Here is a 20,104-nt window from a genome sequence, read left to right as displayed (position 1 = left end):
CGCCTATTCCCCCGGGCCAGGGCTGGGGCACAGCCAGTGTATGGGGCGTCTCTCTCTGGGGATGTGTCCCATGGGTGGGGTGGGGTGGCGTGGTTTGGGGGGCGCTGAAGAAATCAGTCCCCTCCATCTCCTACCTCTGGAAAACGCCCAAGCCCGTGGAGAACTGCCGGCACCGCTTCGTGGGGGCCGGGACCCTCCTCCGTGTCCTCCTGTGGCCCAGTCCAAGGGGCCTGGGCCTGGCCGGGGCTGCATTGGACCCCGACCACCCTGGCGTGTGGACTCGCTAAAAATCGGCCATTAGATATTGGATTCCAGCTTCCTTGAGGTCATTTCACTAATGAGTGCACCGGAAAGAGTTTCCTAATCCATCTGTGAGGGTGGCAACTGAAAGAGAATTTTAAAGCTGACAGAATAGGCGAGGGAAGGCATAGGAGATTTCCACACCCAGCAAGGAAGACTTTCCCGAAATGGAAGAAAGAAACGAGCAAACAGAGACACCGGTAGCCCGCCCGGAAAAGAGTCTGCCCCTGAGAGAAAGCACCCTGACCAGGTTCACCCGTGGGTGGGTGGCGAGCTAGCGGCATTCAGAAGAGCGAGGCCCGCAGTCTGTGCGGAAGACACCTGCGCTCGGGTGTGTGTGGCGGCGCGATTCACAAGCAGCTCTAGATGTTAAACCAAGGAGAAGCCAGGGAGTTCCCAACGCCCCAGGTGTCCTCAGCCCACGACTGGCTGCTGTGGGAATGCGAAGCCCGGCTCCTTGTCTCAGAGCGGGGTTCCCAGGAGGATCAGGCTGAAGCTGGGACTTGGCCTCCAAGTGTCCCCTCGCATGGCCACCCCCTTCCCCTTCCTGCTCCTCTACTCCTGGTGCCCCTCCATCCAGGGGCCAGACCTTAAAGAGTCACCGCAAGAGAATCCTGGTCCCAAAGGAGCCTTCTGGGGGACCGGTGCTGAGAGAGGTTGTGGGCATGGCCCGCTGGGGCTCTGCCCGACCCAGGGCTGAGAGATGCCACCTCCCAGCTCTGGGTCCCTGCAGGAAGTGTTGGCAAGCACAGGGCCGGTCCTCCAAAGGCCCAGGTGCAGGGAGCCCAGGCCAAGCAGCCTGTGGAAGAAGCCACTTGCCGTGCCACCCCGGGAACAGGACTGCAGGCCCCGGCCCTTCCCACCTCCTCCTCCTCCTCCTCCTCCTCCTCCCCCCCGCCCCGCCCCCACAGGGCACAGGGCTCAGAGACACCTCAGACTCTTGCTACCCAAAGTGCAAAGGGCATCAGTTGCTCCTCCAACCCCCCCCCCCCCCCCCCCGCCCAGCAGACCACGTTGTCCAGCCAGCCCCCGGGCCTCCCTGGGGTGCCCAGCACAAAAGTGCAGACACCCACCGGACCCTCAGTCTCAGTTTTCGGAGGTTTCTGCCACTCTAAGGACCCGCAGGCCAGCTGGGCCTTCGGGCAGGACAGAGAGCCCCGGAATCCGACGTGGAGAGCTGCGTGTACGTCCCCATCAGGAGGCGGTCCCCACCTCCGCGGCTCTCCCCTTGCGGGGAGCGGCAGCCCAGCCGGCAGCCGCAGGGCCTCAGGGAAGACACCAGGCTGGGCCCCCGCGGCACAGCGGGGGCACGTCCCCCGCACTCACGCGACTTAGGGACGGCTGCTGGAGACTGCTGCGGCCACCCTGCTGCCGGGTTTCTGGAGGGCTTCCTGGAAGCAGCATCCACACCAAGCCCTTGGAAGGCCCAGGCGACGGAGGAGCCGGTCAGGCAGGGGCCGAGGACGGTGAGAGGCCGGGCGGGAAGGAGCGTGTCAGGCAGGGGCAGAGGACGGTGACAGGCCGGGCGGGGAGGAGCCGGTCAGGCGGGGGCCCAGGACAGTGACGGGCCTGGCCGGGGAGGAGTGCGTCAGGCAGGGGCAGAGGAGACGGGCTGGGTAAGGGTTAGGGTGACAGTTAGGGCACAATTCACAATCCCAAAGACGTGGAAGCGACCCGAGTGCCCATCCATCCAGGAGTGCATCAATAAAATGTGGCGCGTGGACACCACGGAGTGCCATTCGGCTGTGAGGAGCAGCGGTGAGAGGGCGCCTCTCGTGTTCTCCTGGCCAGAGCTGGAACCCGTTCCAGTAAGCCAAGTATCCCAAGAATGGACACACGAGCACCACGTGAGCGCGCTCACCGGCAAATTGGTACGAACGGATGGACGCCTAAGTGGACAGAGAGGAATCACCTTCATCGGGTGGGTGTCGGGCGGGTGGGGGGAGGGGAGGGGCATACACATCCATTAGGCATGGGGTGGGTGCGCACCGACTGGGGGATGGGCGCACTTGAAGCTCTGACCCGAGGGGGGAGGCTTGGAGAGGGCAAGGCACCCGACCTTAACATTGGTACCCCCACAATACGCTGGAACAACATGAGAGGTATATGAATAAGAACACAGGGGGGGCCGGGCGCGGTGGCTCACGCCTGTAATCCTAGCTCTCTGGGAGGCCGAGGCGGGCGGATTGCTCCAGGTCAGGAGTTCGAAACCAGCCTGAGCAAGAGCGAGACCCCGTCTCTACTAAAAATAGAAAGAAATTAATTGGCCAACTAATATATATAGAAAAACACAGCCGGGCGTGGTGGTGCATGCCTGTAGTCCCAACTACTCGGGAGGCTGAGGCAGCAGGATTGCTTGAGCCCGGAGATTGAGGTTGCTGTGAGCTAGGCTGACGCCATGGCACTCACTCTAGCCTGGGCAGCAAAACGAGACTCTGTCTCAAAAAAAAAAAAAAAAAAGAACACAGGGGGGAGGGCGGCACGGGCAACACATGTCACCTGAATACTTGTACTCCCATCATCTGCTTGAAAAGAGAGAGAAAAGAAAATGCAATCCTAGAGGTAAGAGACACTTTTTAAAAATAATGAATCCGAAGAGAAAAGTAAAAGGAGGCCTGTGGAGCAGGTCTGGGTGTGACTCCGGATCCCCCAACATCAGGTGCCACCACCAAAGATTCCTGCGTGTAGCCCATAGAACCCCAAAAGCAACGGGACGAGTTCTGGTCACATACTCCCTCAAAATGACATCCTGGCCTTCTTCTGGAACTCCCTCCCCTCTCAGACTCTCCAGGTTTCCTCCAGCGTGTCGGTTCCCACAGAGCAGACCTTTGGTCTGAGACCTGACAGTCCAGATGCCACGCATGCTGCCGCGTGGCGGCGGTGTCGCGGCTTGGGACAAGAGGAGGCCCCACGGTGCGGGCTGGGGCGCCAGGCACCGCGCGCGCGGGCGCTGAGGGTGGGGGTGACCCCCACCCCGGGCCGCCGCCGCGCTCCCAGAAAGGGGACAGAACAAGAGGCAAAAAAAAAAAAAAAAAAAAAAAAAGCAGCAGCCTGTGGCACCCGGTATTCCCAGGCGGTCTCCCATCCAAGTACTAACCAGGCCCGACCCTGCTTAGCTTCCGAGACCAGACGAGATCGGGGGCGTTCAGGGTGGTGTGGCCCTAGACGGCGGCGGAGGGCGCCCCTGCCCCGCTCGAGAAGCCGAGCCTCTCTGGGCTTCCCCGCCGCCGCCTCCCGCCCCAGGCCCCGCGCCGGGCCGGGCCGGTTGAGTTCGCCGGCCGGGTCCCGCGGGCTCCCAGGGACGGGGGTGATGGGCGGGGCGGGGCGGGGTGGGGGGCTGTCTCTCTCTACACACACACACACACTCACACTCACTCACACTCACACAAGATGCGCCTCCACGGCTGGACTCGCCAAGGTGGAGCCCTCCCAGCCCCCCTCGTCTCCTCGCCCGGCCTCCTTCACCTACCCGCTGCCCACCCCCAGCGCGTCGCTGCCGCTGACTGCGCACGCGCGGGACGCTCGCCCTTTGACCCCAGCCAGGGGCCGCCCTCCCCCACAACCCCTTTCAGCTGCGCCCCCCCCTCGCCCTGTGGGTGGGCTGCCGCCTATTCCCCCGGGCCAGGGCTGGGGCACAGCCAGTGTATGGGGCGTCTCTCTCTGGGGATGTGTCCCATGGGTGGGGTGGGGTGGCGTGGTTTGGGGGGCGCTGAAGAAATCAGTCCCCTCCATCTCCTACCTCTGGAAAACGCCCAAGCCCGTGGAGAACTGCCGGCACCGCTTCGTGGGGGCCGGGACCCTCCTCCGTGTCCTCCTGTGGCCCAGTCCAAGGGGCCTGGGCCTGGCCGGGGCTGCATTGGACCCCGACCACCCTGGCGTGTGGACTCGCTAAAAATCGGCCATTAGATATTGGATTCCAGCTTCCTTGAGGTCATTTCACTAATGAGTGCACCGGAAAGAGTTTCCTAATCCATCTGTGAGGGTGGCAACTGAAAGAGAATTTTAAAGCTGACAGAATAGGCGAGGGAAGGCATAGGAGATTTCCACACCCAGCAAGGAAGACTTTCCCGAAATGGAAGAAAGAAACGAGCAAACAGAGACACCGGTAGCCCGCCCGGAAAAGAGTCTGCCCCTGAGAGAAAGCACCCTGACCAGGTTCACCCGTGGGTGGGTGGCGAGCTAGCGGCATTCAGAAGAGCGAGGCCCGCAGTCTGTGCGGAAGACACCTGCGCTCGGGTGTGTGTGGCGGCGCGATTCACAAGCAGCTCTAGATGTTAAACCAAGGAGAAGCCAGGGAGTTCCCAACGCCCCAGGTGTCCTCAGCCCACGACTGGCTGCTGTGGGAATGCGAAGCCCGGCTCCTTGTCTCAGAGCGGGGTTCCCAGGAGGATCAGGCTGAAGCTGGGACTTGGCCTCCAAGTGTCCCCTCGCATGGCCACCCCCTTCCCCTTCCTGCTCCTCTACTCCTGGTGCCCCTCCATCCAGGGGCCAGACCTTAAAGAGTCACCGCAAGAGAATCCTGGTCCCAAAGGAGCCTTCTGGGGGACCGGTGCTGAGAGAGGTTGTGGGCATGGCCCGCTGGGGCTCTGCCCGACCCAGGGCTGAGAGATGCCACCTCCCAGCTCTGGGTCCCTGCAGGAAGTGTTGGCAAGCACAGGGCCGGTCCTCCAAAGGCCCAGGTGCAGGGAGCCCAGGCCAAGCAGCCTGTGGAAGAAGCCACTTGCCGTGCCACCCCGGGAACAGGACTGCAGGCCCCGGCCCTTCCCACCACCTCCTCCTCCTCCTCCTCCTCCTCCTCCCCCCCGCCCCGCCCCCACAGGGCACAGGGCTCAGAGACACCTCAGACTCTTGCTACCCAAAGTGCAAAGGGCATCAGTTGCTCCTCCAACCCCCCCCCCCCCCCCCGCCCAGCAGACCACGTTGTCCAGCCAGCCCCCGGGCCTCCCTGGGGTGCCCAGCACAAAAGTGCAGACACCCACCGGACCCTCAGTCTCAGTTTTCGGAGGTTTTTGCCACTCTAAGGACCCGCAGGCCAGCTGGGCCTTCGGGCAGGACAGAGAGCCCCGGAATCCGACGTGGAGAGCTGCGTGTACGTCCCCATCAGGAGGCGGTCCCCACCTCCGCGGCTCTCCCCTTGCGGGGAGCGGCAGCCCAGCCGGCAGCCGCAGGGCCTCAGGGAAGACACCAGGCTGGGCCCCCGCGGCACAGCGGGGGCACGTCCCCCGCACTCACGCGACTTAGGGACGGCTGCTGGAGACTGCTGCGGCCACCCTGCTGCCGGGTTTCTGGAGGGCTTCCTGGAAGCAGCATCCACACCAAGCCCTTGGAAGGCCCAGGCGACGGAGGAGCCGGTCAGGCAGGGGCCGAGGACGGTGAGAGGCCGGGCGGGAAGGAGCGTGTCAGGCAGGGGCAGAGGACGGTGACAGGCCGGGCGGGGAGGAGCCGGTCAGGCGGGGGCCCAGGACAGTGACGGGCCTGGCCGGGGAGGAGTGCGTCAGGCAGGGGCAGAGGAGACGGGCTGGGTAAGGGTTAGGGTGACAGTTAGGGCACAATTCACAATCCCAAAGACGTGGAAGCGACCCGAGTGCCCATCCATCCAGGAGTGCATCAATAAAATGTGGCGCGTGGACACCACGGAGTGCCATTCGGCTGTGAGGAGCAGCGGTGAGAGGGCGCCTCTCGTGTTCTCCTGGCCAGAGCTGGAACCCGTTCCAGTAAGCCAAGTATCCCAAGAATGGACACACGAGCACCACGTGAGCGCGCTCACCGGCAAATTGGTACGAACGGATGGACGCCTAAGTGGACAGAGAGGAATCACCTTCATCGGGTGGGTGTCGGGCGGGTGGGGGGAGGGGAGGGGCATACACATCCATTAGGCATGGGGTGGGTGCGCACCGACTGGGGGATGGGCGCACTTGAAGCTCTGACCCGAGGGGGGAGGCTTGGAGAGGGCAAGGCACCCGACCTTAACATTGGTACCCCCACAATACGCTGGAACAACATGAGAGGTATATGAATAAGAACACAGGGGGGGCCGGGCGCGGTGGCTCACGCCTGTAATCCTAGCTCTCTGGGAGGCCGAGGCGGGCGGATTGCTCCAGGTCAGGAGTTCGAAACCAGCCTGAGCAAGAGCGAGACCCCGTCTCTACTAAAAATAGAAAGAAATTAATTGGCCAACTAATATATATAGAAAAACACAGCCGGGCGTGGTGGTGCATGCCTGTAGTCCCAACTACTCGGGAGGCTGAGGCAGCAGGATTGCTTGAGCCCGGAGATTGAGGTTGCTGTGAGCTAGGCTGACGCCATGGCACTCACTCTAGCCTGGGCAGCAAAACGAGACTCTGTCTCAAAAAAAAAAAAAAAAAAGAACACAGGGGGGAGGGCGGCACGGGCAACACATGTCACCTGAATACTTGTACTCCCATCATCTGCTTGAAAAGAGAGAGAAAAGAAAATGCAATCCTAGAGGTAAGAGACACTTTTTAAAAATAATGAATCCGAAGAGAAAAGTAAAAGGAGGCCTGTGGAGCAGGTCTGGGTGTGACTCCGGATCCCCCAACATCAGGTGCCACCACCAAAGATTCCTGCGTGTAGCCCATAGAACCCCAAAAGCAACGGGACGAGTTCTGGTCACATACTCCCTCAAAATGACATCCTGGCCTTCTTCTGGAACTCCCTCCCCTCTCAGACTCTCCAGGTTTCCTCCAGCGTGTCGGTTCCCACAGAGCAGACCTTTGGTCTGAGACCTGACAGTCCAGATGCCACGCATGCTGCCGCGTGGCGGCGGTGTCGCGGCTTGGGACAAGAGGAGGCCCCACGGTGCGGGCTGGGGCGCCAGGCACCGCGCGCGCGGGCGCTGAGGGTGGGGGTGACCCCCACCCCGGGCCGCCGCCGCGCTCCCAGAAAGGGGACAGAACAAGAGGCAAAAAAAAAAAAAAAAAAAAAAAAAAGCAGCAGCCTGTGGCACCCGGTATTCCCAGGCGGTCTCCCATCCAAGTACTAACCAGGCCCGACCCTGCTTAGCTTCCGAGACCAGACGAGATCGGGGGCGTTCAGGGTGGTGTGGCCCTAGACGGCGGCGGAGGGCGCCCCTGCCCCGCTCGAGAAGCCGAGCCTCTCTGGGCTTCCCCGCCGCCGCCTCCCGCCCCAGGCCCCGCGCCGGGCCGGGCCGGTTGAGTTCGCCGGCCGGGTCCCGCGGGCTCCCAGGGACGGGGGTGATGGGCGGGGCGGGGCGGGGTGGGGGGCTGTCTCTCTCTACACACACACACACACTCACACTCACTCACACTCACACAAGATGCGCCTCCACGGCTGGACTCGCCAAGGTGGAGCCCTCCCAGCCCCCCTCGTCTCCTCGCCCGGCCTCCTTCACCTACCCGCTGCCCACCCCCAGCGCGTCGCTGCCGCTGACTGCGCACGCGCGGGACGCTCGCCCTTTGACCCCAGCCAGGGGCCGCCCTCCCCCACAACCCCTTTCAGCTGCGCCCCCCCCTCGCCCTGTGGGTGGGCTGCCGCCTATTCCCCCGGGCCAGGGCTGGGGCACAGCCAGTGTATGGGGCGTCTCTCTCTGGGGATGTGTCCCATGGGTGGGGTGGGGTGGCGTGGTTTGGGGGGCGCTGAAGAAATCAGTCCCCTCCATCTCCTACCTCTGGAAAACGCCCAAGCCCGTGGAGAACTGCCGGCACCGCTTCGTGGGGGCCGGGACCCTCCTCCGTGTCCTCCTGTGGCCCAGTCCAAGGGGCCTGGGCCTGGCCGGGGCTGCATTGGACCCCGACCACCCTGGCGTGTGGACTCGCTAAAAATCGGCCATTAGATATTGGATTCCAGCTTCCTTGAGGTCATTTCACTAATGAGTGCACCGGAAAGAGTTTCCTAATCCATCTGTGAGGGTGGCAACTGAAAGAGAATTTTAAAGCTGACAGAATAGGCGAGGGAAGGCATAGGAGATTTCCACACCCAGCAAGGAAGACTTTCCCGAAATGGAAGAAAGAAACGAGCAAACAGAGACACCGGTAGCCCGCCCGGAAAAGAGTCTGCCCCTGAGAGAAAGCACCCTGACCAGGTTCACCCGTGGGTGGGTGGCGAGCTAGCGGCATTCAGAAGAGCGAGGCCCGCAGTCTGTGCGGAAGACACCTGCGCTCGGGTGTGTGTGGCGGCGCGATTCACAAGCAGCTCTAGATGTTAAACCAAGGAGAAGCCAGGGAGTTCCCAACGCCCCAGGTGTCCTCAGCCCACGACTGGCTGCTGTGGGAATGCGAAGCCCGGCTCCTTGTCTCAGAGCGGGGTTCCCAGGAGGATCAGGCTGAAGCTGGGACTTGGCCTCCAAGTGTCCCCTCGCATGGCCACCCCCTTCCCCTTCCTGCTCCTCTACTCCTGGTGCCCCTCCATCCAGGGGCCAGACCTTAAAGAGTCACCGCAAGAGAATCCTGGTCCCAAAGGAGCCTTCTGGGGGACCGGTGCTGAGAGAGGTTGTGGGCATGGCCCGCTGGGGCTCTGCCCGACCCAGGGCTGAGAGATGCCACCTCCCAGCTCTGGGTCCCTGCAGGAAGTGTTGGCAAGCACAGGGCCGGTCCTCCAAAGGCCCAGGTGCAGGGAGCCCAGGCCAAGCAGCCTGTGGAAGAAGCCACTTGCCGTGCCACCCCGGGAACAGGACTGCAGGCCCCGGCCCTTCCCACCACCTCCTCCTCCTCCTCCTCCTCCTCCTCCCCCCCGCCCCGCCCCCACAGGGCACAGGGCTCAGAGACACCTCAGACTCTTGCTACCCAAAGTGCAAAGGGCATCAGTTGCTCCTCCAACCCCCCCCCCCCCCCCCCGCCCAGCAGACCACGTTGTCCAGCCAGCCCCCGGGCCTCCCTGGGGTGCCCAGCACAAAAGTGCAGACACCCACCGGACCCTCAGTCTCAGTTTTCGGAGGTTTTTGCCACTCTAAGGACCCGCAGGCCAGCTGGGCCTTCGGGCAGGACAGAGAGCCCCGGAATCCGACGTGGAGAGCTGCGTGTACGTCCCCATCAGGAGGCGGTCCCCACCTCCGCGGCTCTCCCCTTGCGGGGAGCGGCAGCCCAGCCGGCAGCCGCAGGGCCTCAGGGAAGACACCAGGCTGGGCCCCCGCGGCACAGCGGGGGCACGTCCCCCGCACTCACGCGACTTAGGGACGGCTGCTGGAGACTGCTGCGGCCACCCTGCTGCCGGGTTTCTGGAGGGCTTCCTGGAAGCAGCATCCACACCAAGCCCTTGGAAGGCCCAGGCGACGGAGGAGCCGGTCAGGCAGGGGCCGAGGACGGTGAGAGGCCGGGCGGGAAGGAGCGTGTCAGGCAGGGGCAGAGGACGGTGACAGGCCGGGCGGGGAGGAGCCGGTCAGGCGGGGGCCCAGGACAGTGACGGGCCTGGCCGGGGAGGAGTGCGTCAGGCAGGGGCAGAGGAGACGGGCTGGGTAAGGGTTAGGGTGACAGTTAGGGCACAATTCACAATCCCAAAGACGTGGAAGCGACCCGAGTGCCCATCCATCCAGGAGTGCATCAATAAAATGTGGCGCGTGGACACCACGGAGTGCCATTCGGCTGTGAGGAGCAGCGGTGAGAGGGCGCCTCTCGTGTTCTCCTGGCCAGAGCTGGAACCCGTTCCAGTAAGCCAAGTATCCCAAGAATGGACACACGAGCACCACGTGAGCGCGCTCACCGGCAAATTGGTACGAACGGATGGACGCCTAAGTGGACAGAGAGGAATCACCTTCATCGGGTGGGTGTCGGGCGGGTGGGGGGAGGGGAGGGGCATACACATCCATTAGGCATGGGGTGGGTGCGCACCGACTGGGGGATGGGCGCACTTGAAGCTCTGACCCGAGGGGGGAGGCTTGGAGAGGGCAAGGCACCCGACCTTAACATTGGTACCCCCACAATACGCTGGAACAACATGAGAGGTATATGAATAAGAACACAGGGGGGGCCGGGCGCGGTGGCTCACGCCTGTAATCCTAGCTCTCTGGGAGGCCGAGGCGGGCGGATTGCTCCAGGTCAGGAGTTTGAAACCAGCCTGAGCAAGAGCGAGACCCCGTCTCTACTAAAAATAGAAAGAAATTAATTGGCCAACTAATATATATAGAAAAACACAGCCGGGCGTGGTGGTGCATGCCTGTAGTCCCAACTACTCGGGAGGCTGAGGCAGCAGGATTGCTTGAGCCCGGAGATTGAGGTTGCTGTGAGCTAGGCTGACGCCATGGCACTCACTCTAGCCTGGGCAGCAAAACGAGACTCTGTCTCAAAAAAAAAAAAAAAAAAAGAACACAGGGGGGAGGGCGGCACGGGCAACACATGTCACCTGAATACTTGTACTCCCATCATCTGCTTGAAAAGAGAGAGAAAAGAAAATGCAATCCTAGAGGTAAGAGACACTTTTTAAAAATAATGAATCCGAAGAGAAAAGTAAAAGGAGGCCTGTGGAGCAGGTCTGGGTGTGACTCCGGATCCCCCAACATCAGGTGCCACCACCAAAGATTCCTGCGTGTAGCCCATAGAACCCCAAAAGCAACGGGACGAGTTCTGGTCACATACTCCCTCAAAATGACATCCTGGCCTTCTTCTGGAACTCCCTCCCCTCTCAGACTCTCCAGGTTTCCTCCAGCGTGTCGGTTCCCACAGAGCAGACCTTTGGTCTGAGACCTGACAGTCCAGATGCCACGCATGCTGCCGCGTGGCGGCGGTGTCGCGGCTTGGGACAAGAGGAGGCCCCACGGTGCGGGCTGGGGCGCCAGGCACCGCGCGCGCGGGCGCTGAGGGTGGGGGTGACCCCCACCCCGGGCCGCCGCCGCGCTCCCAGAAAGGGGACAGAACAAGAGGCATAAAAAAAAAAAAAAAAAAAAAAAAAAGCAGCAGCCTGTGGCACCCGGTATTCCCAGGCGGTCTCCCATCCAAGTACTAACCAGGCCCGACCCTGCTTAGCTTCCGAGACCAGACGAGATCGGGGGCGTTCAGGGTGGTGTGGCCCTAGACGGCGGCGGAGGGCGCCCCTGCCCCGCTCGAGAAGCCGAGCCTCTCTGGGCTTCCCCGCCGCCGCCTCCCGCCCCAGGCCCCGCGCCGGGCCGGGCCGGTTGAGTTCGCCGGCCGGGTCCCGCGGGCTCCCAGGGACGGGGGTGATGGGCGGGGCGGGGCGGGGTGGGGGGCTGTCTCTCTCTACACACACACACACACTCACACTCACTCACACTCACACAAGATGCGCCTCCACGGCTGGACTCGCCAAGGTGGAGCCCTCCCAGCCCCCCTCGTCTCCTCGCCCGGCCTCCTTCACCTACCCGCTGCCCACCCCCAGCGCGTCGCTGCCGCTGACTGCGCACGCGCGGGACGCTCGCCCTTTGACCCCAGGCAGGGGCCGCCCTCCCCCACAACCCCTTTCAGCTGCGCCCCCCCCTCGCCCTGTGGGTGGGCTGCCGCCTATTCCCCCGGGCCAGGGCTGGGGCACAGCCAGTGTATGGGGCGTCTCTCTCTGGGGATGTGTCCCATGGGTGGGGTGGGGTGGCGTGGTTTGGGGGGCGCTGAAGAAATCAGTCCCCTCCATCTCCTACCTCTGGAAAACGCCCAAGCCCGTGGAGAACTGCCGGCACCGCTTCGTGGGGGCCGGGACCCTCCTCCGTGTCCTCCTGTGGCCCAGTCCAAGGGGCCTGGGCCTGGCCGGGGCTGCATTGGACCCCGACCACCCTGGCGTGTGGACTCGCTAAAAATCGGCCATTAGATATTGGATTCCAGCTTCCTTGAGGTCATTTCACTAATGAGTGCACCGGAAAGAGTTTCCTAATCCATCTGTGAGGGTGGCAACTGAAAGAGAATTTTAAAGCTGACAGAATAGGCGAGGGAAGGCATAGGAGATTTCCACACCCAGCAAGGAAGACTTTCCCGAAATGGAAGAAAGAAACGAGCAAACAGAGACACCGGTAGCCCGCCCGGAAAAGAGTCTGCCCCTGAGAGAAAGCACCCTGACCAGGTTCACCCGTGGGTGGGTGACGAGCTAGCGGCATTCAGAAGAGCGAGGCCCGCAGTCTGTGCGGAAGACACCTGCGCTCGGGTGTGTGTGGCGGCGCGATTCACAAGCAGCTCTAGACGTTAAACCAAGGAGAAGCCAGGGAGTTCCCAACGCCCCAGGTGTCCTCAGCCCACGACTGGCTGCTGTGGGAATGCGAAGCCCGGCTCCTTGTCTCAGAGCGGGGTTCCCAGGAGGATCAGGCTGAAGCTGGGACTTGGCCTCCAAGTGTCCCCTCGCATGGCCACCCCCTTCCCCTTCCTGCTCCTCTACTCCTGGTGCCCCTCCATCCAGGGGCCAGACCTTAAAGAGTCACCGCAAGAGAATCCTGGTCCCAAAGGAGCCTTCTGGGGGACCGGTGCTGAGAGAGGTTGTGGGCATGGCCCGCTGGGGCTCTGCCCGACCCAGGGCTGAGAGATGCCACCTCCCAGCTCTGGGTCCCTGCAGGAAGTGTTGGCAAGCACAGGGCCGGTCCTCCAAAGGCCCAGGTGCAGGGAGCCCAGGCCAAGCAGCCTGTGGAAGAAGCCACTTGCCGTGCCACCCCGGGAACAGGACTGCAGGCCCCGGCCCTTCCCACCTCCTCCTCCTCCTCCTCCTCCTCCTCCCCCCCGCCCCGCCCCCACAGGGCACAGGGCTCAGAGACACCTCAGACTCTTGCTACCCAAAGTGCAAAGGGCATCAGTTGCTCCTCCAACTTCCCCCCCCCCGCCCAGCAGACCACGTTGTCCAGCCAGCCCCCGGGCCTCCCTGGGGTGCCCAGCACAAAAGTGCAGACACCCACCGGACCCTCAGTCTCAGTTTTCGGAGGTTTTTGCCACTCTAAGGACCCGCAGGCCAGCTGGGCCTTCGGGCAGGACAGAGAGCCCCGGAATCCGACGTGGAGAGCTGCGTGTACGTCCCCATCAGGAGGCGGTCCCCACCTCCGCGGCTCTCCCCTTGCGGGGAGCGGCAGCCCAGCCGGCAGCCGCAGGGCCTCAGGGAAGACACCAGGCTGGGCCCCCGCGGCACAGCGGGGGCACGTCCCCCGCACTCACGCGACTTAGGGACGGCTGCTGGAGACTGCTGCGGCCACCCTGCTGCCGGGTTTCTGGAGGGCTTCCTGGAAGCAGCATCCACACCAAGCCCTTGGAAGGCCCAGGCGACGGAGGAGCCGGTCAGGCAGGGGCCGAGGACGGTGAGAGGCCGGGCGGGAAGGAGCGTGTCAGGCAGGGGCAGAGGACGGTGACAGGCCGGGCGGGGAGGAGCCGGTCAGGCGGGGGCCCAGGACAGTGACGGGCCTGGCCGGGGAGGAGTGCGTCAGGCAGGGGCAGAGGAGACGGGCTGGGTAAGGGTTAGGGTGACAGTTAGGGCACAATTCACAATCCCAAAGACGTGGAAGCGACCCGAGTGCCCATCCATCCAGGAGTGCATCAATAAAATGTGGCGCGTGGACACCACGGAGTGCCATTCGGCTGTGAGGAGCAGCGGTGAGAGGGCGCCTCTCGTGTTCTCCTGGCCAGAGCTGGAACCCGTTCCAGTAAGCCAAGTATCCCAAGAATGGACACACGAGCACCACGTGAGCGCGCTCACCGGCAAATTGGTACGAACGGATGGACGCCTAAGTGGACAGAGAGGAATCACCTTCATCGGGTGGGTGTCGGGCGGGTGGGGGGAGGGGAGGGGCATACACATCCATTAGGCATGGGGTGGGTGCGCACCGACTGGGGGATGGGCGCACTTGAAGCTCTGACCCGAGGGGGGAGGCTTGGAGAGGGCAAGGCACCCGACCTTAACATTGGTACCCCCACAATACGCTGGAACAACATGAGAGGTATATGAATAAGAACACAGGGGGGGCCGGGCGCGGTGGCTCACGCCTGTAATCCTAGCTCTCTGGGAGGCCGAGGCGGGCGGATTGCTCCAGGTCAGGAGTTCGAAACCAGCCTGAGCAAGAGCGAGACCCCGTCTCTACTAAAAATAGAAAGAAATTAATTGGCCAACTAATATATATAGAAAAACACAGCCGGGCGTGGTGGTGCATGCCTGTAGTCCCAACTACTCGGGAGGCTGAGGCAGCAGGATTGCTTGAGCCCGGAGATTGAGGTTGCTGTGAGCTAGGCTGACGCCATGGCACTCACTCTAGCCTGGGCAGCAAAACGAGACTCTGTCTCAAAAAAAAAAAAAAAAAAAAGAACACAGGGGGGAGGGCGGCACGGGCAACACATGTCACCTGAATACTTGTACTCCCATCATCTGCTTGAAAAGAGAGAGAAAAGAAAATGCAATCCTAGAGGTAAGAGACACTTTTTAAAAATAATGAATCCGAAGAGAAAAGTAAAAGGAGGCCTGTGGAGCAGGTCTGGGTGTGACTCCGGATCCCCCAACATCAGGTGCCACCACCAAAGATTCCTGCGTGTAGCCCATAGAACCCCAAAAGCAACGGGACGAGTTCTGGTCACATACTCCCTCAAAATGACATCCTGGCCTTCTTCTGGAACTCCCTCCCCTCTCAGACTCTCCAGGTTTCCTCCAGCGTGTCGGTTCCCACAGAGCAGACCTTTGGTCTGAGACCTGACAGTCCAGATGCCACGCATGCTGCCGCGTGGCGGCGGTGTCGCGGCTTGGGACAAGAGGAGGCCCCACGGTGCGGGCTGGGGCGCCAGGCACCGCGCGCGCGGGCGCTGAGGGTGGGGGTGACCCCCACCCCGGGCCGCCGCCGCGCTCCCAGAAAGGGGACAGAACAAGAGGCAAAAAAAAAAAAAAAAAAAAAAAAAAAAGCAGCAGCCTGTGGCACCCGGTATTCCCAGGCGGTCTCCCATCCAAGTACTAACCAGGCCCGACCCTGCTTAGCTTCCGAGACCAGACGAGATCGGGGGCGTTCAGGGTGGTGTGGCCCTAGACGGCGGCGGAGGGCGCCCCTGCCCCGCTCGAGAAGCCGAGCCTCTCTGGGCTTCCCCGCCGCCGCCTCCCGCCCCAGGCCCCGCGCCGGGCCGGGCCGGTTGAGTTCGCCGGCCGGGTCCCGCGGGCTCCCAGGGACGGGGGTGATGGGCGGGGCGGGGCGGGGTGGGGGGCTGTCTCTCTCTACACACACACACACACTCACACTCACTCACACTCACACAAGATGCGCCTCCACGGCTGGACTCGCCAAGGTGGAGCCCTCCCAGCCCCCCTCGTCTCCTCGCCCGGCCTCCTTCACCTACCCGCTGCCCACCCCCAGCGCGTCGCTGCCGCTGACTGCGCACGCGCGGGACGCTCGCCCTTTGACCCCAGCCAGGGGCCGCCCTCCCCCACAACCCCTTTCAGCTGCGCCCCCCCCTCGCCCTGTGGGTGGGCTGCCGCCTATTCCCCCGGGCCAGGGCTGGGGCACAGCCAGTGTATGGGGCGTCTCTCTCTGGGGATGTGTCCCATGGGTGGGGTGGGGTGGCGTGGTTTGGGGGGCGCTGAAGAAATCAGTCCCCTCCATCTCCTACCTCTGGAAAACGCCCAAGCCCGTGGAGAACTGCCGGCACCGCTTCGTGGGGGCCGGGACCCTCCTCCGTGTCCTCCTGTGGCCCAGTCCAAGGGGCCTGGGCCTGGCCGGGGCTGCATTGGACCCCGACCACCCTGGCGTGTGGACTCGCTAAAAATCGGCCATTAGATATTGGATTCCAGCTTCCTTGAGGTCATTTCACTAATGAGTGCACCGGAAAGAGTTTCCTAATCCATCTGTGAGGGTGGCAACTGAAAGAGAATTTTAAAGCTGACAGAATAGGCGAGGGAAGGCATAGGAGATTTCCACACCCAGCAAGGAAGACTTTCCCGAAATGGAAGAAAGAAACGAGCAAACAGAGACACCGGTAGCCCGCCCGGAAAAGAGTCTGCCCCTGAGAGAAAGCACCCTGACCAGGTTCACCCGTGGGTGGGTGGCGAGCTAGCGGCATTCAGAAGAGCGAGGCCCGCAGTCTGTGCGGAAGACACCTGCGCTCGGGTGTGTGTGGCGGCGCGATTCACAAGCAGCTCTAGACGTTAAACCAAGGAGAAGCCAGGGAGTTCCCAACGCCCCAGGTGTCCTCAGCCCACGACTGGCTGCTGTGGGAATGCGAAGCCCGGCTCCTTGTCTCAGAGCGGGGTTCCCAGGAGGATCAGGCTGAAGCTGGGACTTGGCCTCCAAGTGTCCCCTCGCATGGCCACCCCCTTCCCCTTCCTGCTCCTCTACTCCTGGTGCCCCTCCATCCAGGGGCCAGACCTTAAAGAGTCACCGCAAGAGAATCCTGGTCCCAAAGGAGCCTTCTGGGGGACCGGTGCTGAGAGAGGTTGTGGGCATGGCCCGCTGGGGCTCTGCCCGACCCAGGGCTGAGAGATGCCACCTCCCAGCTCTGGGTCCCTGCAGGAAGTGTTGGCAAGCACAGGGCCGGTCCTCCAAAGGCCCAGGTGCAGGGAGCCCAGGCCAAGCAGCCTGTGGAAGAAGCCACTTGCCGTGCCACCCCGGGAACAGGACTGCAGGCCCCGGCCCTTCCCACCTCCTCCTCCTCCTCCTCCTCCTCCTCCCCCCCGCCCCGCCCCCACAGGGCACAGGGCTCAGAGACACCTCAGACTCTTGCTACCCAAAGTGCAAAGGGCATCAGTTGCTCCTCCAACCCCCCCCCCCCCCCCCCCGCCCAGCAGACCACGTTGTCCAGCCAGCCCCCGGGCCTCCCTGGGGTGCCCAGCACAAAAGTGCAGACACCCACCGGACCCTCAGTCTCAGTTTTCGGAGGTTTCTGCCACTCTAAGGACCCGCAGGCCAGCTGGGCCTTCGGGCAGGACAGAGAGCCCCGGAATCCGACGTGGAGAGCTGCGTGTACGTCCCCATCAGGAGGCGGTCCCCACCTCCGCGGCTCTCCCCTTGCGGGGAGCGGCAGCCCAGCCGGCAGCCGCAGGGCCTCAGGGAAGACACCAGGCTGGGCCCCCGCGGCACAGCGGGGGCACGTCCCCCGCACTCACGCGACTTAGGGACGGCTGCTGGAGACTGCTGCGGCCACCCTGCTGCCGGGTTTCTGGAGGGCTTCCTGGAAGCAGCATCCACACCAAGCCCTTGGAAGGCCCAGGCGACGGAGGAGCCGGTCAGGCAGGGGCCGAGGACGGTGAGAGGCCGGGCGGGAAGGAGCGTGTCAGGCAGGGGCAGAGGACGGTGACAGGCCGGGCGGGGAGGAGCCGGTCAGGCGGGGGCCCAGGACAGTGACGGGCCTGGCCGGGGAGGAGTGCGTCAGGCAGGGGCAGAGGAGACGGGCTGGGTAAGGGTTAGGGTGACAGTTAGGGCACAATTCACAATCCCAAAGACGTGGAAGCGACCCGAGTGCCCATCCATCCAGGAGTGCATCAATAAAATGTGGCGCGTGGACACCACGGACTGCCATTCGGCTGTGAGGAGCAGCGGTGAGAGGGCGCCTCTCGTGTTCTCCTGGCCAGAGCTGGAACCCGTTCCAGTAAGCCAAGTATCCCAAGAATGGACACACGAGCACCACGTGAGCGCGCTCACCGGCAAATTGGTACGAACGGATGGACGCCTAAGTGGACAGAGAGGAATCACCTTCATCGGGTGGGTGTCGGGCGGGTGGGGGGAGGGGAGGGGCATACACATCCATTAGGCATGGGGTGGGTGCGCACCGACTGGGGGATGGGCGCACTTGAAGCTCTGACCCGAGGGGGGAGGCTTGGAGAGGGCAAGGCACCCGACCTTAACATTGGTACCCCCACAATACGCTGGAACAACATGAGAGGTACATGAATAAGAACACAGGGGGGGCCGGGCGCGGTGGCTCACGCCTGTAATCCTAGCTCTCTGGGAGGCCGAGGCGGGCGGATTGCTCCAGGTCAGGAGTTTGAAACCAGCCTGAGCAAGAGCGAGACCCCGTCTCTACTAAAAATAGAAAGAAATTAATTGGCCAACTAATATATATAGAAAAACACAGCCGGGCGTGGTGGTGCATGCCTGTAGTCCCAACTACTCGGGAGGCTGAGGCAGCAGGATTGCTTGAGCCCGGAGATTGAGGTTGCTGTGAGCTAGGCTGACGCCATGGCACTCACTCTAGCCTGGGCAGCAAAACGAGACTCTGTCTCAAAAAAAAAAAAAAAAAAAGAACACAGGGGGGAGGGCGGCACGGGCAACACATGTCACCTGAATACTTGTACTCCCATCATCTGCTTGAAAAGAGAGAGAAAAGAAAATGCAATCCTAGAGGTAAGAGACACTTTTTAAAAATAATGAATCCGAAGAGAAAAGTAAAAGGAGGCCTGTGGAGCAGGTCTGGGTGTGACTCCGGATCCCCCAACATCAGGTGCCACCACCAAAGATTCCTACGTGTAGCCCATAGAACCCCAAAAGCAACGGGACGAGTTCTGGTCACATACTCCCTCAAAATGACATCCTGGCCTTCTTCTGGAACTCCCTCCCCTCTCAGACTCTCAAGGTTTCCTCCAGCGTGTGTCGGTTCCCACAGAGCAGACCTTTGGTCTGAGACCTGACAGTCCAGAAGCCACGCATGCTGCCGCGTGGCGGCGGTGTCGCGGCTCGGGACAAGAGGAGGCCCCACGGTGCGGGCTGGGGCGCCAGGCACCGCGGCGGGCGCTGAGGGTGGGGGTCACCCCCACCCCGGGCCGCCCCCGCACTCCCAGAAACGGGACAGAACCAGAGGCAAAAAAAAAAAAAAAAAGAAGAAGAAGCCTACGGCACCCGGGATTCCCGGGCGGTCTCCCATCCAAGTTCTAACCAGGCCCCACCCTGCTTAGCTTCCGAGACCAGACGGGATCGGGCGCGTTCGGGGTGGTGTGGCCGTGGACGGCGGAGGGCGCCCCTGCCCCGCTCAAGAAGCCGAGCCTCTCTGCGCTTCCCCGCCGCCTCCTCCCGCCCCAGGCCCCGCGCCGGGCCGGGCCTGTTGAGTTCTGTTGAGTTCGCCGGCCGGGTCCGGCGGGCTCCGAGGGACGGGGGTGACAGGCGGGGCGGGCAGGGAGCGGCGGGCCGGGGTTGGGGGCTGTCTCTCTATACACACACACTCACACTCACACTCACTCACTCACTCACACTCACACAAGATGCGCCTCCACGGCTGGACCCGCCAAGGTGGAGCCCTTCCAGCCCCCCTCCTCTCCTCGCCTGGCCTCCTTCACCTCCCCGCCCCCCACCCCCAGCGCGCCGCGGCCGCTGACTGCGCACGGGCGGGCGGGGCGCTCGCCCTTTGACCCCAGCCGGGGGCCGCCCTCCCCCACAACCCCTTTCAGCTGCGCCCCCCACCCTGTGGCCCGGTGGCCGCCTATTCCCCCGGGCCAGGGCTGGGGCACAGCGCACGGGGGAGGGGAGCGAGTGTATGGGGCGTGTGTGACTCTCTCTCTCTCTCTCTCTCTCTCTCTCTCTCTCTCTCTCTCTCTCTCTCTCTCTCTCTCTCTCTCTCTCTCGACGTGTCCCATGGGTGGGGTGGGGTGGCGTGGTTTGTGGGGCGCTGAAGAAATCAGTCCCCTCCATCTCCTCCTTCTGGAAAACACCCAAGCCCTTTGAGAACTGCCCGCACCGCTACCGTGGGGGCCGGGACCCCCCTCTGTGTCCTCCTGTGGCCCAGTCCAAGGGGCCTGGGCCTGGCCGGGGCTGCATTGGACCCCAACCACCCTGGCGTGTGGACTCGCTAAAAATCGGCGATTAGATATTGGATTCCAGCGTCATTGAGGTCATTTCACTAATGAGTGCACCGCAAAGAGTTTCCTAATCCATCTGTGAGGGTGGCAACCGAAAGAGAATTTGAAAGCTGACAGAATAGGCGAGGAAAGGCATAGGAGATTTCCACACCCAGTAAGGAAGCCTTTC

At 62.9% G+C, this 20,104-nt stretch overlaps 4 non-coding genes and 1 pseudogene across 4 annotated transcripts; all 5 read right to left on the bottom strand.

The window, feature by feature from the left end:
- Nucleotides 1–3,348: 3,348 nt before the first annotated feature.
- LOC142861422 (5S ribosomal RNA) lies at nucleotides 3,349–3,467 on the bottom strand. The gene has a single exon (XR_012912657.1). It is a non-coding gene; the product is annotated as a 5S ribosomal RNA (ribosomal RNA).
- A 3,788-nt stretch (nucleotides 3,468–7,255) lies between these two features.
- LOC142861411 (5S ribosomal RNA) lies at nucleotides 7,256–7,374 on the bottom strand. The gene has a single exon (XR_012912652.1). It is a non-coding gene; the product is annotated as a 5S ribosomal RNA (ribosomal RNA).
- Nucleotides 7,375–11,166: 3,792 nt separating this feature from the next.
- Nucleotides 11,167–11,285, bottom strand: LOC142861407 (5S ribosomal RNA). Its single transcript, XR_012912648.1, has one exon. It is a non-coding gene; the product is annotated as a 5S ribosomal RNA (ribosomal RNA).
- Nucleotides 11,286–15,070: 3,785 nt separating this feature from the next.
- On the bottom strand, nucleotides 15,071–15,189 carry LOC142861406 (5S ribosomal RNA). Its single transcript, XR_012912647.1, has one exon. It is a non-coding gene; the product is annotated as a 5S ribosomal RNA (ribosomal RNA).
- Nucleotides 15,190–18,970: 3,781 nt separating this feature from the next.
- Nucleotides 18,971–19,089, bottom strand: LOC142861325 (uncharacterized; annotated as a pseudogene).
- Between the last annotated feature and the right edge of the window lie 1,015 nt (nucleotides 19,090–20,104).

Source organism: Microcebus murinus, chromosome 16, assembly GCF_040939455.1.
Source record: "Microcebus murinus isolate Inina chromosome 16, M.murinus_Inina_mat1.0, whole genome shotgun sequence".
NCBI lineage: Eukaryota > Metazoa > Chordata > Mammalia > Primates > Cheirogaleidae > Microcebus > Microcebus murinus.
Note: the sequence above shows the minus strand (reverse complement) of the source record. Positions and strands in the feature narration are given on the sequence as shown.